The sequence below is a fragment of the Rhipicephalus microplus genome, chromosome 7, assembly GCF_043290135.1.
Source record: "Rhipicephalus microplus isolate Deutch F79 chromosome 7, USDA_Rmic, whole genome shotgun sequence".
Lineage (NCBI taxonomy): Eukaryota > Metazoa > Arthropoda > Arachnida > Ixodida > Ixodidae > Rhipicephalus > Rhipicephalus microplus.
In genome coordinates, this window is record NC_134706.1 from 84,007,890 (window position 1) to 84,023,898 (window position 16,009).

The window sequence follows — 16,009 nt, forward strand, 5'->3', positions numbered from 1 at the left end:
CGGCCTTGCTTCGGATTCTCAGCTACGAGAAATGCAGCTGTTTTCCGGCCAGAGCGTGACTCGGCTGCGCGGATTGTCTTACCATTCGAGACTGGTTAAAAAGCGCGTTGTGGCCTCCGCAGCCCGATCGTCTGAAGACGCGGAGAGCGGGGACGCTGTTGGTCATTTCGAAGAGCCGAATACTGGGCGTGATGTACACGCTTTTCATCATCTTTCTTTTCAACATTTACGTTACGCCGGTGCTGCTGATACCTCTCAATGACACAGGTAAGACCCCTGAGTTATTTGGAGTTTGCACTAGTGTTGTAAAAAACAAATGGGGAACGTCAAAACGTTCAGTTTCCTGTGAAGCTCATATGCAAATATGCACTTGAGAAATTATGCACTCGAAGTCTCAACCAGGGGTGTAGCCGGAAATTTTTTTTGGTGGGAGAGGAGCACCTCCTTGATTTTGGGGGGCACACCACTGAAATGGTCAAAGCATGCAAGGCGGAACTTATCAACGCGGTGTTCCTCTCGTGAGGGACGAGCAGTCATTCCTTGCCAGCGCCAGCCGGTAGCAAGACGGTAACCGTTCTCATACCCGCTTATGTCTTCGACCCGTTGTCAGATTAAACCCGGCATGCAACTGCCGGGGCACACCAGGGACGAGCTTTGCACCAGGGCACACCGCCTTGCATGCAAACTGCGATAAAACTTTGTTGTAAAATTTGAAGTAAGAGCTGCTGGAGGAATTCTTTAAAGTCTAATTGTGTACAAACGTGACTGTCTACAACTTTTCAATACATACATACCCGCTTGCTGCACTCGCTGGAAACTTAGTTATTCAATCTTAGTCAATTAATGGCTAAACGCGGTAGTTATAGTCTGACTCTGTGACCCCTGGGATACACAACTTATCTGAAACAGTGGTTCTGACGAGCCCCTTAGCATTGCATTTTAAGGAAACTATAAAGCCTAATTTTGAACACCCCCTAGAATCTGTTATATGGTGTGCATATCTAGGTCAGTTACAAACAGCTGGGGCCTTGACCTGGACTCAATGACCTGCTGTGAGCTTTTGAGGAAAATCGCCTCCATAAAGCTTAACAGGTGCTTGGTTTTCCTTGTGTTTTTGTTGTTTTTTTGCCTTGCGTCTTAATTGCTTTATTTCGATGCATTCGGGTTTCACCCACAGAGACTGTTAGCAACGCTTTAAGTACACCGCACCACATTGATCGAAAATATTCGCGATTGTTCAAGATAATTTCGTTAAAATTACGCGCAGAACGCGAATGGCCAAGTCTATTCGTGAGCTTACGAGAGCACCCCGATAACTTTGAAAGATTCGATGACTGATGTAATACCAACGACGACGCGCTCCACCGATGATCAGATTACAGACGGCCAATAATCTGTTGCCGATATCAGTGCACATAGCTTATTGCCTCCGCTTTAAGTTTTATTTTCTGGATTCAAGTTCGCCCGAATCAAAGGTTTCGTGTTGCACGTCGCGACTGCTGCCTCTTTTTGCGTGAAGTTCCTGCTTGAGGGGTGGGGGGCGAAGGTTTGTCGCATCGCCCCCTCCCTGATACTTCAATGTATGTGACAGACTTTTCGCCCTCACCCCTTTAAAGTTAACGGGTGAGGGGAAGACTTCCGGCCCCTCTTCTCAGGTGACTAGGAAGAAAGGGTGGTGATGTCCTCCCCCGGCCCGACTATGGTTTTGTCAACACGTCAATATATTGAAAAAAAAAGGGCTGTGTTGCATTTGGTATACGTGTAGTAAATTTGTTATATTCACTACAGCGTAAATTCCTTCCGGAGTGTTTCAAAGAAACAACTTCTTACTTAAGCCGTATATGAGTCTTCATTCATTACCAAATGTGACACGAAGCACCTTTAAATGCATCATATTATGAATAAGCTACTGTTTCATACTATAGATGAATTTAACACAACGCTACGCGAGGGTGGTCAAATGAATGTAAACCTTTCTCAATTTCAAAAAAAAAAGAAAAGAAAAACATTTGCCGTTGTATACCATTACACTTTGTGGACGGTAATTGGGAGCCTTTCAAGAAACAATTACCTTATAAAGTGTCTTGACTATTATCATTCTAACCGCCATGAATACGCCCAAAAGCTAAATTGCAGTAAAAAAAAAGCAACATTGCTTTCCGGGGTACCTCAAAGCTCGTTCCTTGGGCCCCTTCTTTTTATTATTTATCAGAGTTTCTTGGTTATCGACTATTGTCTGAGCGGTTTTTCTCAGACGACTGCATCACCTAATAAAATATGGAGGTAATTGAGGATCGAGCCACCCCAAAAATCTATTTAATGACTTTAGCCACCTGGTGTTCTACGTGGGAGATGAAATCGTACACCACGAAATGCGCTGATATCAATTAGTCGTGAAAAGAAACCGCTTCCCTACGCATACAATGCAACTAATAACCTAATCATTTTTGTTCAGCAATTTAAATAATTGGGTTTGCATATTGATTCTACCCTAAACCGAAACCCGCATACTAGAGAAAAACCAAAAACAAAGACATTGGGTTTGTAGCCTCAAAACAGCTCTGGCTTTTCAGGCATCATACAAAACTCTGCAAAAACAAAACAAAACTATTTACATACACGTCCACCATACGAACGTTACTGGGGTTGTTTGTGATCAATACACCGAAACAAATAAGGGCATAAAACTTGTTCAGTGAAAAGCAATTCGTTGTGTTTACATGGAATATGATCACGTCTTTATATGCAGTCTCGTTCTTACACACTGTCATCGCAGTTGAAGTGGCACCGTCATAAGTTGTAGTTCAACACCATTTAGTGAGAGATTGAGTTAAACTTCCAGGCATACACGTAATTTTTCACGACATGACTAAGCAAAATGAAACACAAGGACTAAAGCAAACTACGGTTCCTTTTTCACGAGAACCGTGGCTGCCAGGGGCTGGCTACCAAGCTGGCGTAGAAACGTGTGAACGTCTGCATCTATTTTATCACCCAATCGATTCTACTTGTTGATAGATAGATTGATTGATATGTGGGGTTTAACGTTCCAATACCACCATATGATTATGAGAGACACCATAGTGAAGGGCTCCGGAAATTTTCACCACCTGGGGTTCTTTAACGTGCACCCAAATCTGAGCACACGGGCCTACTGCATTTTCACCTCCATCGGAAATGCAGCCGCCGCTGTCGGAATTCAATCCCGCGACCTGCGGGTCATCAGCCGAGTACCTTAGCCACCAGACCACCGTCGTGGGGCTTCGAATATACTTGTAATTTCTGGGTGTACTGTGTTTCTTGAAAATAACTACTATTGATTGTCCATTCTATTTTTTCTTGTAACAGAATGGATGTGTGTTACTCTTCATGATCAATAATTTAAAATTGATTGTTCATTGTATTACGGTGTTGCTCTTGTGTTTATATTTTATTGTTATTTGTCTTCGCAATACATTATTTTTGTAATAACTGTACCTTGCTGCATTGTAACCGCTCCTTTCTTGAAGATTGAAAAGTTGCTGATAGCATTGATTAAATAAATGAAAAATGATTGGGGGACCCTTAAGCTTCACCTTTAAAAGTTGATTGCGATGGTGATATTTTGTTCCTAGTGCGTACTTCAAACATTCAGTGCATGAAATATATTGAGCTTGCTAGGCACCCACTACGTAGCCTTAAGGGTGCAGTAGCGTGTGGGCCTTTTGCAGTGGGTGACTGGCCTCAAACTATGAAGTCATGATAATCCATTGTTGTGACGCCCGATGACAATGTACGCTTGAACCATGCACTCTTAAGGCGAAATTCTCTGCTGGGTTTCGATGCATGTATACAGGAACTGTGCGTTGTCTGTTTGTAAAACAGGAAAAATACTTCGACTGCGATTCCAAGCGGAGGAAGTTAGTTTAACTGTATTGACAAGTACCATGAAAGAAAGAATGAAAAAAAAAAGAGGCGTGGCTCTGTGTTGAATCACCCTATTGCGACGTAAATGACCCGGGTTCGATCCCCACTCAGCCTCACATTTTTTTATCACTTTATTTGCATCTTTTTTAATTTTTCGGTTGCACAAAGATGATTTTTCGTTTACATCTAACGACGCCAACACTTACGCTGACTCCAGAATTTCTGCGAAACGAACTCTTTAACGCTATTGCGTTAACATAATTAACATAATTATTGCGTTAACAGGTAATTCAATTCGTTAATAGGACTAGTAGCGCTGTAACAAAATTAATTGTCCGCAATTTGAAGAAGGTGGTAAGGGAGTGCTCCAGCTTGACTATGGTCACGAGTCTTTCGAATAAGATGACTCTCTTAATTGAAAGATTCTTTTTCAAGGCCCCCATTTTTATCTTGGCTCAAAACTTTGTGTCATGCAACGATGACTCATCCATTCAGTTTTTTGGCATTTGCTTGTACCAGGATATGCTCCGTATTAAGCGACATTTCCCAAAGTAAGGTAACTCTGACCTGCAACATGGTATAAAGAGAGTTTGCCAATTCAGCACCATTAGTCTGTTCATTACTACATACTGTTCGTAAGCACCGATCACCACGCACAGTGCACAGTGAATATTTTCAAAGCAATCAGGGAAAATAATCGTTGACTTATATTCAAGCGCGAAATTCACAACTAATAGGAACTTCAGTGTCTCGGCTCGAGCTCACGATTTAAGCACCGACATGTTTATTAGTTGCACTCTCAATCGTTGTATAGAAGCTCTAATAAAATTTCATGTCAACACTTTTAAAATTGATCTATTCTATCCGCACTCATTTGTGAAGGTTGTCTTACGTCCTCTGTCAAATACTGCGGCATGGATAACGGCGAAGTCGTCGTGTGAGCAAAAAAGAAAAAAAAACACTTACATAATCGAACAGTGGTTTTTAGACTTTGAGGGATCACATTGCAAACGTTCGTTCAATAATTCGTTCGTTCATCAATTCACAAAACTTCATTAACAAGAGTCCTGAAGACCAGCTTTTTCACGCCAAGGTTGGCCGCGTCTCCGTTGGCACCATCAGGCCGAGCCTTAAGCGCCGTCGTGTACCCTTTGTAAAGCCTGTAGTTGATCTTGATATGAAAATACTTCATGTCATCTTCTTGCAGTGAAGACATTATAAAGGCGACGCTCCTTAAGCTGGAGGCTTGTCCGTTAGCCGGTGCACCATAGTAGTGACTACGGGGACGCTGGTGACGGAGATGGTCACGGACAACGACTGGCTTGTGCAGTGCATGACGTCTCGAGATGCTCTACGATGCATTTCGCCCGACTGAAACAAGCAACAACCACCGGGAGAACGTGTCCAAACCTTGTCTTTGCCGACTTCAGGCTGGATTCGATACCACAATGTAGTAATAATGATTCACAACTCAACACAACGTACCATTTTTGACTAATAAACAATGTATATACCTGTACACTACTTGGCAATAATTTACACGTATGAGTGGTCAGTGTCACTGGTGACTTACGGTAACACCGAACAATCGCGCTGCTTCTTTCACTCATCGTCATTCACTTCGTGGATATGCCGTGTTTTCGCTTCCTTTGGGGATGACGAGAGTCGCGGTATCAGCCCTGTACAGCATCTATCTGAGCTCAATGATGCATTCGCCTCTTTCGTTTTGCAGTTCGGCTCCCGGTGCCAAGCTTGATGGAAGTATGCGCTCAGTGTGAGTGCAATCCCAACAACTTGATCATGTGCAGAGTGAACCCCAGCACCGGATGCTACTGCGTGAGGGGATTCTACCGCCTCGGCGTAGACGGAAAGTGCATGGAGCGGGCACTCTGCGAGCAGAGATGAACAAAAAAAGACGATAAATAACTCCACTGCTTATATTTCTACGCCTGTCCTTGGGCATACTAATGCATATAATCACTACGCTGGCCTGTAATATAATCTAGACAGAGATGATAAGAATGATACCTATGCTGCAAGAAGCTGCCGAAGGCCTTCAAGAACGCAACGAAGCATTACATACAGTTGCACCGGGAACACGTATTACAACGCGAAAATCGGAACAATGGATCGAAATCGCAACATCGGCAATGTGCAAATACTACACGGTTAAATTGTGGGCTCGTCAAGAGGTCGATAAATTTCTGTTCATACTTTGCCATTCAATCATGTTTCGTCTGAATGTATCGTTCTTCAGCTTCTCTTGTAGCGAAAGAATAAATATTTTCAAATAAAGTTGTGGTATAATAAAAACGTGTTGAGAAATGGCTGCGTTTTAAACGGTGATTGGTTGTCACTCGAGAACAATAGAAATGTTTCTTTCGACCTTGATGGATGGTGGTGGGCTAAGATGGTGCGTGTTGGGTATTTCTGGACACTGAGGAATAATGTGGGCCTCTTTTAAAAATTTATCTCTATTGGCAAGAATATTCATACCATTGGCGACATAAAGCGTTTTCGGAGGACAAAAATGCACTGTATAGCAGATATACTCACTTCCGAACGAAAGACCAGGGATTCATCACTGTAATTTTCGCCTGACGACAAACTTCCGCTGATTTTTTTTTGGCGATGGAATGGAAGCACCCAAAGACTTCAACGTTTACGCAATGTGAGGAGGCAAATTAAATTACAGCTGTTGTCTGACATTTGCGGTTTAGTCACATATTTATTTCAAGAATAGAAATTATTCTCGCCGTGTTTTTATCTACGATGGCGTCTGAAAATGAAAATTAACGCTATACTAAAAAAACAGAAACCTGAAACATTCCTAGAAGTATAAAAAAAAAGATTGAAAAGCGGTGAGCGAAAAAAAGATGTATGAAAAAAATTTTGTCTTGGGTTCTAACAGTGACGTAAAATACTCATGCGCATACGAGTAGCTCGAAGCCACATTAAAGGAAGCAAGTAAATATGTCTAGATATTGAAGCTGTGTAATACGAATTCCGATAAAACAGTACAACTAAAAACGCATTAACATTACGTGGCCCAGTACAAGAATAACGCACGAATGAACGTTATATAGGTGTCTCACGCTTTCGAATTTGCTCAGCCAACATAATCAATGCTAATTAGCCATTATTTATTTGCATATAAGTGGTAAGTTGTGGTTTATTTAGATCTTTACGTCGATAAAGAGGTATTCACCCTCACCTGTAACGATTTTTACATGCAACACACGTCAGAGTGAGTATCTTGTTTTTGAGCATGCTTCGTTATCTTCAAGATTCATCTATGTAAACCAGTAAAACTTCTTCATTTCATCACACTGTGCTCAGGGGCAAGCTTGAGGATGCATTTCATGCCTTCGCAGTACGTATCATCTTGTCTAACATGATGCCGTTTGTTTTTTAGTGCAGAAAGTTTCTCATATATTGCGATGACACGTGATCGACGAGCAAACGGGGAACCACATGAAAGTGTGTTTTATCGATCACTGAAAAGACTGCGACGTCTTCTTCGTCCCTGCGCTCAGCCACCGCCTCCTTTATTTGATTCAATAGTACCAGGCAAAAGGCAACGCGCGCTTATCAACGGGAGCCGTCGGTCGGCGTTAGTTCAGGGAGTGGTGGCGATGCGACGCTACGTGATCGGTACAGCGCTGCTTGCAGTTTGAGTCCCACATGCTTCCGAGCGCTTTGTCCCGGAGCTGTGATGGACGTGTTGCGACTCCCGTAGTATACGTCTGCCATATTTGTTCCTTCGTGTTCTTTGTTTGTTGCTCGAAGCTCTGCCGCCACCACCTCATAACCAGCTCTGCGGTGACGCTTCCTCAGTGGTTCTGGTTACCCTACATTGGTGGCCTGCATATCAAACGGCGACACGATATCTCAAAACGCCGTATCTTTTACAGAGGCAGCGTGGCCGCTATTATTGTGAGCACGGGGAATGTAATACGCCACCCCACGGATCTGTTCACAACTGAACAAAAGTCACAATTTTATTTCCGTAGAAAGGAACTGCATGAAGTGTTCTCTCCCCAATGACCGCAAAGCACATGCGAAGGCTAGGCGATATGTGAGGGCAGGAAAGGTTTAGAGGAGAGGATGGTGAACGGCTGAATCAGGTGCATCTGGCTGGCATTGATAATATAGAGGAGGCGTTGGCACGGCCAAGAACACAAGCGCTGCTTCGTTGTTGCCGCCACTGGCACGTATACGCGCGACAATTTTTTCCTTAAAAAAAGAAGAAAAATTGTCCGGATGTATAGCGTTCAGCAAGCAAGACAGAAAGAGACAGTGCATTTGATCACTAAAAGTATGGCTAGATACGAAGCTGGTGAGCAACTTCTGGTGAAAGTGTTCGGCTCTTTGAATACTGAGGGCCGTCCGGAACATCCTCGTAGCTGATTTGTCACAGGACTGCGCAAGGTCCGAAGTTTCTTCGCAACGAGTTTTCGGAGAGTCTACACCGACGAATGGGTGTCTAGACCCACACTTTGTCACCCACGTTGCATAAGACAGGTCTGTGCTGGAGGTTGTAATATTTAGCATCGTCGTCTTGTTGTGCAGTGATTCCCAACCAAGCAGGCAAGTGATCTGGCTTCTGCTCGCTGCGTAACACTTCAGTGTCCGCCTCATCGCCATCATTTTTGTGAGGGACTAACGTTGTCGAAACTTCACGTGCGTAAAGAACACTAAAGGGTGCCTTCCTTGTGGTCTCTTGACCGGCCGTGTTGTACGCGAATGGGACGTACGGGAAGATGTCGTCTCAGTTCTCGTACTCCGGCACAGTAAAAAAAAAAAAGAATTCCGGAAATGTCGAAGCCATGCACCTTTGTGACTAAAACAGAAATGTCATCTGCTAACTTTGTTACCCTTTTGGAAGCCTATCTCAGCCACACTTTCGTTTGTTTTCAACGTGGCATGTTTTCAGAGTGGAAGGGCATTCGCATTGGATCACGAGAATCACCTATTTTATGTGACGTCATTTTATGGTCCTTTGACCACGCACTACAAAGTGTTTTTACTTCATCTCTTTCGAATGTTGTTAAAGTTTTTAGATATGTCAATAATTTTTTAAGTGTGGTTGACAATAGATGCCATTTTCCTTGGCCTGTGATGGTTGAGCAGATTTTAGATGTTTTTGGAGCAAACGCTAAGGGGCTCACGTTCACTGATGAACTTCCGAAAAATAGCCATTTGCAGTTATTCTAACTTAATCTGACGATTTTGGGTGGTCGTGTATGGTGTGCGTGTACCTCCCACGTTGTAAGAAAGAATTGTTAGTGTACGACTCAGCGCATTCAAAGACTGTGAAGCCCGGAATCGCTCTACTTTGCTTGGAGTTGGCACTACATACGCAGATCATGTGAACATGCTATGCAGGCTAGCTTTTTGCTTCAGCTTCAAAGACTTTCCAAGACCGGCTACCCTCAGTATGTTGTTAGTTCCGTGGAGGAATCCCTGCTGCAGAAGGTGAAAAAGCAGCGCTGCCAATGCAAATGCGCACCCGAAGGAGAGGGAGTGGGTTAAGCCAGAGGTGGTCCCTTATGTACATCGTGTGAGTCATAACCTCAAGAAGTACCCGTCATATATGACATTCCGGTTTTTTTTTTCAGCTCATAGGCAAGCGCTGTCCTAGTCAGCTTCTTCTGTCCGTCCGTTTTTTCAGTGCGCTTCTACAAAATTTTCAATTATGAACGTTGTTCAACTAGCCCAACTTGCCATCTTGCTGTTTTTTCAGCTGCCAACAAGCTGGCTCATTTGCGCCCACGTATCACATGCGATAAGCAAAGCACCTGCCAGAAGCAGCACACAAAATTCGGCAGATCCCTCGTACCTGGGAATTGACGTTATGCGAAGCATGCGGAGGGAAGGTGACCGCGTTGCAATTTTTATTGTGTGACATGTCATGAAATGACGCTAAATATATCTACTAACGTTACACGCATAGACATATGTTGAAGAGTTGCAGATGTTTATATAACCAGTTATTTGCACCTGCACAATGGGGCCAATTGGAACATACGTATTAGCAACACCAGATGCTGATATGAAGCGCTGATTCTCGCGAGGATGCTGGCCCTGAACACTGCCACATAAATCAACTTCAGCGCATGGCAACTAACCACAAATGAAGTCAACCCGACCTGACGGATGTATGAAAGGAGCACATATGTAATGTTTATAAAATTGGGTTGGCAGCACTACAACCACTATTGACGTTTCACGAAGATTAGCGTCTGTGTGAAAAGTAGTTCCGAGACCTGGCGTAGTTCTGTGGCAAAATGCTTCATTGACACGCAGAATGCTTGGGTTTGATTCCAGCTGGGACCCTGACATTTATTCTTTGCATTCGTTGGGCTTACGCTACCGATTTTGGTTATTTCTTAACACTCGCACCTTAAAATTGCCCATGTGTGTTCTCGTCGTTACTGGGTAGATACTACAAGTGTCAATCACCTGTGACACATACCCGCATACCAGCGGCACATACCTGCCCGTGGGTATGTGCCACTGTCTAGCGGGACGTGTTTGACGATGTACGTGACGGGATTGTGACATTATTGAGGTCTTGAGCCGCGCGTCATATTCCTCAAACCATCTTACCCTCCCATGCTAATTTTGGTTCACGCCAATTTAAGGGGGCGACCACGAGAGCATCCAAACATAAGCGGTTATATATGCTTAAAATCGCCGAAGTTCGCTAAGAAATGCTTCGCATTTAGAACTATTTAGGCACTGCGCACAAGGGTGGTATAAGGGACACCCCTAAGCTGCGGCAAGATCTATATAAATCAAACGGGACGCTGCATCAATGACAGACTGAGGGAGCATGCCAATAGTTTAGACAAACCTGATCATGCGCATCTTTCAGCGCACTGTAAAGCCTGCGGATGTCTGCCATGGTTTGAGCAAACACTGATTCTTGGTAGGAGTGACAAACAAACAGCTAAAGAGCTCCTGAAAGCTTTTTTTAAAATAAAAAAAGGGCCCAATTGTATCAGTGATACATCTAATATGTTGTATTCCACAAAACATGCAGTTTTTTAAATAACTTCTTGTTTTGAACGTGACGCTGTATAACGTTTGTTGGCTGTGGACGCATGCGCGGAATTACATTTTTCATTGAGCAGTTGCTAGTTGGCGTTGTTTTTTCTTCTCTTCTGCTCCTAGTGTTTCACGAAACGTTTTTTGCGCCTCAGTCATCTGCATCAATATTGCACCAACTTGGCCAAACACAAGTCCTTTTGGAATACCTTTCAGTATTTCTATTTCACCATTTGGCCCCTTTAGGCTCACTAGTTCAAATTAGCTCCTGAGGTTCACAAGGGTTCATTATTTGACCTGAAACATATGCCAAGACCCAAGAATATTTAAAGCCACAAGTGCGTTTAAAACCACAAGCGCGCAAATGAGACAAATCCGTGTACTATATATACCCATCGTTTTCATGTTGGCAGCACCAGAGTAGTTTGTCATAACTTTTTTAGAAAACTCTATAGCCAAATGCGTTCAATTTAACCTTCAACTGCGTACACTGCAGTGCTGGCCCACTCCGAAACTTCTATAGCGTCAGGTTTGTAAAAGTTTCTTTGTGCTAGTTCTTTATGGCAGGCTATACGAAGCATCACTTGAGCATCTTGGATAACAATTCTGAATCATATATGGTGGCATAGCTTCATGAGCTTTAGTTAGTTAAAAGCAAATGAAAATGAGGGGGTTCACGCTGAAGCATCCAGTTTCTGATCCTACCGCTAAATTCACCCCTTCCAATATCGTAAGCACGTGACATCACAACATGCCATATTCTAGCCATACTGGAACCAAATTCACGCCTTACCGCTGTCCTACTGGAGATAAAAAGATTGATGTGAAATGTGGCTTTTACCTGGCTGGCTGTGTGAGAACATAGTCGTCCAGGTGATATCAATGAATACACCTTCAAGTGAGAGAAGTGTGTTGTAAAAGGCGAAAAGAACTACACGAAAGGACCTACCGGCACCGACAATTCGCAACAAGAGTGATTTAGAACGCAAATGCACGCTCAAGTTTTACAGGTGCCACGCAATGTTGAAGCGAAAAAAAAACATGGAAGAAGAAAAAACACAGGTAGGAGCATGACGTCACGCACCCAACCTTGGCAAGCCAACCCGTTTGAAACCATCAAAGTCAGCCCTTTTGCCGTGAGATCACGCAGTAAACGAGACTTGCCGAGATGTTCTTGTTTAGTTTATGGTATACAGTTTTTAGTGGGAGAGCGGCAGTTTGGCCATTTCACGGAGCGCCCAGCTGATTCGTACGCTGCTCGGTGTCCCCACGTGCACTTACGATCATGGTCTCGTTACGTTTCTCCCAGTGCTTGTTCCGCTTTGTTCGTTCCGAGCAAGCGAAAAATTTGGATGAGCCGTGAAACCCTAACCAACGGTAGACGTGCACTTCAGTGGAATCAGCGAGATCATTGTGAGCATAGGACGCATGTGTTTCTCACTCTTTTGTGACGATTATTATCATTGTGTATCCTTTTCGGGAGTGGATAATCGCCCAGCCGCCGGCAGGATTGTGCGTGTGGAACTTGGCCGGTAGTGTATCAACATTAGCCGGCTCCAGTCACATGGAAAATGCCGACTTCGTGTAGCGAAACGCTGATTGATTGATTTGTGGGGTTTAACGTCCCAAAACCACCATTTGATTATGAGAGACGCCGAAGTGGAGGGCTCCGGAAATTTTGACCACCTGGGGTTCTTTAACGTGTACTCAAATTTGAGTACACGGGCCTACAACATTTCCACCTCTATCAAAAATGCAGCCGCCACAGCCGGGATTTGATCCCGCGACCTGCGGGCCAGCAGCCGAGTACCTTAGCCACTAGACCACCACGGCGGGGCGTGTAGCAAAACGCGCTTTGCCGGCACGGGAATCTGTTGGAGTTTCTTTTCGCGAGTTTCCGCCAAGTGAAGAGTGCCAGTAGTTAACACCGGTGCATCTATTTGCTGGTATAGTTTGATTTATTTACGGCAGAACTACTACACTGTAGCATAAACGCCACCGAAGCGCAATGCCGTGACGACACAGGGCGATCGTACCGGCTGAGTGCTTACGCGAGCGGCCGGCCGCAGTTTGATTGATTGATATGCGGGGTTAAACGTCCCAAAACTACCATATAACTATAAGAGACGCCGTAATGAATGGATCCGAAAATTGTGACTACCTGAGGTTCTTTAACGTTCACCCAAATCTGAGCACACTGCCTACAACATTTCCGCCTCGATCGGAAATGCAGCCGCTGCAGCAGAGATTTGATCGCGTGACGTGTGGGTCAGCAGTCGCGTATTTTAGCCAGTAGACCACCGCGGCGGGGTGGCCGCAGTTTCCGCGGGGACAGTTATTCGCCGGTACTATAGTTTAAGTAAATCATGCCTTAGCCTGCTTTGGAAACATCTTGTGACTACTACGAACCAGTAGTGGTTCGATACACTTTTAATGAGGTCCGGGTGTAGTGCTGGCTATATTCAGGAAAGCAGACGAAATTTTTTAGGGGCAAAGCTCCTTATGGCATGGCTTGGGCTTCCCTCGTAGTACGTAACCACAAGTGGCACATACCCGAAATAGGTATAACATTTGACTTCCAAGGTGGTGCCGGTGAGAGATTTCTCCTGTACGTTGTTGAACAATAAAAAATAGTACTCAATGTACATGCCAATGGCTTCTAATGGGGAGTAAGAGACAGGAGCATTCCGCTTTTAGTTAATGCGCACGCTGCGATCCCCATTAGCAGCCATTCGCATGTACATTGAGCACCATCTGACAAGAAGGGTTGCTACGTTATACTCGCTGGGTGTAACCTCTTTAGTTTTAGAAAGGTTTAGCGAGCGTTGAGCTGCAGTGCCATGAATACAATGAACTTGTATATACCATGAATGAACTCGAGGAGGTCAAAGGTGGGAAGTAGATACGAAGCGCAAGCCTTGAGAAAGTAAAAGCCGGATTCTCCTGTCTTTCATTTCCCATTAGCAGCCATTGGCATGTACATAGAGCACTATCTGACAGGAAAAGGTTGCTACGTTATACCCGCTGGGCGTAACCGCCTTGGTTTTAGAAAGGTATAGCGAGCATTGGGCTGCAGCGCCATGAATACAGTCAACTAGTATATACGACGAACTCAAGGTGGTTGAAGGTGGGAAGTAGACCCGAAGCGCAAGCCGTAAGAAAGTGTGCGTGTGCCACTTCTCGTTTAGTCCTTGGAATGTCCACTGAATGGCGGTGCTTCTATAGGGGGAATATATAATAAAAAGATGCGAGATGGTGGGACTTGGAGTGTTGAATAGATGGACGAACGGACACACAGACAGATGCATGGATGGACGCATGAACGGACGCAGGGGCGGATGCATGAAAGAACGCAGGGACGGGCGCACAAACAGACGCATGGACGGTCATACAGACGGACGCATGGACGGACGAATGCTTCGCCCCACTCTCCATCATTCACTCCGTGGATATGCTGCCATTTTTTTCGTTTCCCGGATATATCCACTACCTTAGGAGGGACCGGATTAAAGTGTGCAATCGACTTAGGAGACAAAGCAGATGACTTTCGTAACAAGAGCTTAATTTGAATAGTGTATATTTCGCCTTCAGATCATCTTAGACAAGTGCACAAATTGTTACTTGACTCTTTATTTTCCCTGCTTCTGCATCAACTGCGGTTCAAAAGTCAGGATTGGCACCGCTGAAACAAATGGACACGATTTGCTTTTCGTTTATCAGGTGTCGTATTAGTGCTTCACTTGCTGAAATAAAAAAAAAACAAGAGAAGAGAAACGTTAACAATGAGCTTGTGGTGTGGACATTATCGCGTGTTTTTACATTCTAAACAAGAACGCTAACCCATCTGCAGCTTCGCCTGCTCGGCGAGCAGCTGGCCGTTGACATGTCCCATAGCACACCTTGACGACAGATACATGGAGATCGAGGAACGACGCACGCGTGGTTTGACTCTTTGGGACAGCCACATGATAGGCAGAGTCGGTTGGAAGCTGAAAGATCAATAGAGATCACATGAGTCTAAGTATTTACGGAATCATCAGTTCATTTGTGCACGAGACTACTTGAATACGATAACTGTTAAATTGAAAAGGGCTATTTGCACCCTGGCTAGGAATACCGCTTTAATAAATTAGAACGCAATAAGCGACACTTAAAGGCTGTACAGGTGTAACAAGAAAAAGTAAAGCAGAATGAGCGCATATTAATAAACTGTTTACGAATAGATGGAGGCGCCATCGTATTAGGATGCAGTCTTGCCGTTAGCAACTAAACGAACAGTGCCACGGTAGAGCGATACGCATAAAAATCATTGGGTTGTTGCATTTCACGGTCAATGACTTGACAAATTTACATTCGCGACACACAAAAATAGGAAAACAGTCACTTAACTACCCAAGTTCACAGCTCCCATGTGATATACGTAAAATCATCTGCATGATTAGAGCCACTGCAAAGGGAGGAAGAGAGTGAATCCTGATAATCACTGGACTTTTATACGTGACGGCCCCTGTATGAATACGATGCGTGTCGTATCAAACTTGAAACTTCTATGGGGCTATGTGGTGCATCTCAATCTGAGCACACGGGTGTTATTTGTATTTCGTTCCCATCGAAGTCCTGCTGCCCTACACGGGAATGAAACCACCACCATTGAGCTTAGCTAAGGTATGACGATGAGTTAGAATGGGAAGAAAGAAACGCAGAAAGAACAAACAAGTGTTGAGGAATGAGCGAGGAACCAGGCAGCTGCTTTCTGTTCAGCATATAGAACTTCGTGGAGGAATGCCTGCTTCGAGGAGTGCACTTGACACTGCAGCTATTGCCACCTTAAAAGCTCCGGTCTACTAAGTGCTTCGCACCGGGACCTACCATTTCACTTTACCGATTTTGTGGTCATTGGTTGTAAAATATTGTAAGTGGGCGGGCTCTCTCCACACAAGTAAAGATGCTCTCTCTAATCACAACACTACTGTTAAAAAGTTTCACAGATCCCGCACATTGGGGAAATTAATAAAATGCATAGCTCGGAGCCGGTCCACTGCAGCCTATG

At 44.3% G+C, this 16,009-nt stretch overlaps 1 long non-coding RNA gene across 1 annotated transcript; it reads left to right on the forward strand.

The window, feature by feature from the left end:
- On the forward strand, positions 1-6,231 carry LOC119179474 (uncharacterized). The gene is made up of 2 exons (XR_005110809.2): positions 1-267; positions 5,639-6,231. It is a non-coding gene; the product is annotated as an uncharacterized LOC119179474 (long non-coding RNA).
- Positions 6,232-16,009: the final 9,778 nt, after the last annotated feature.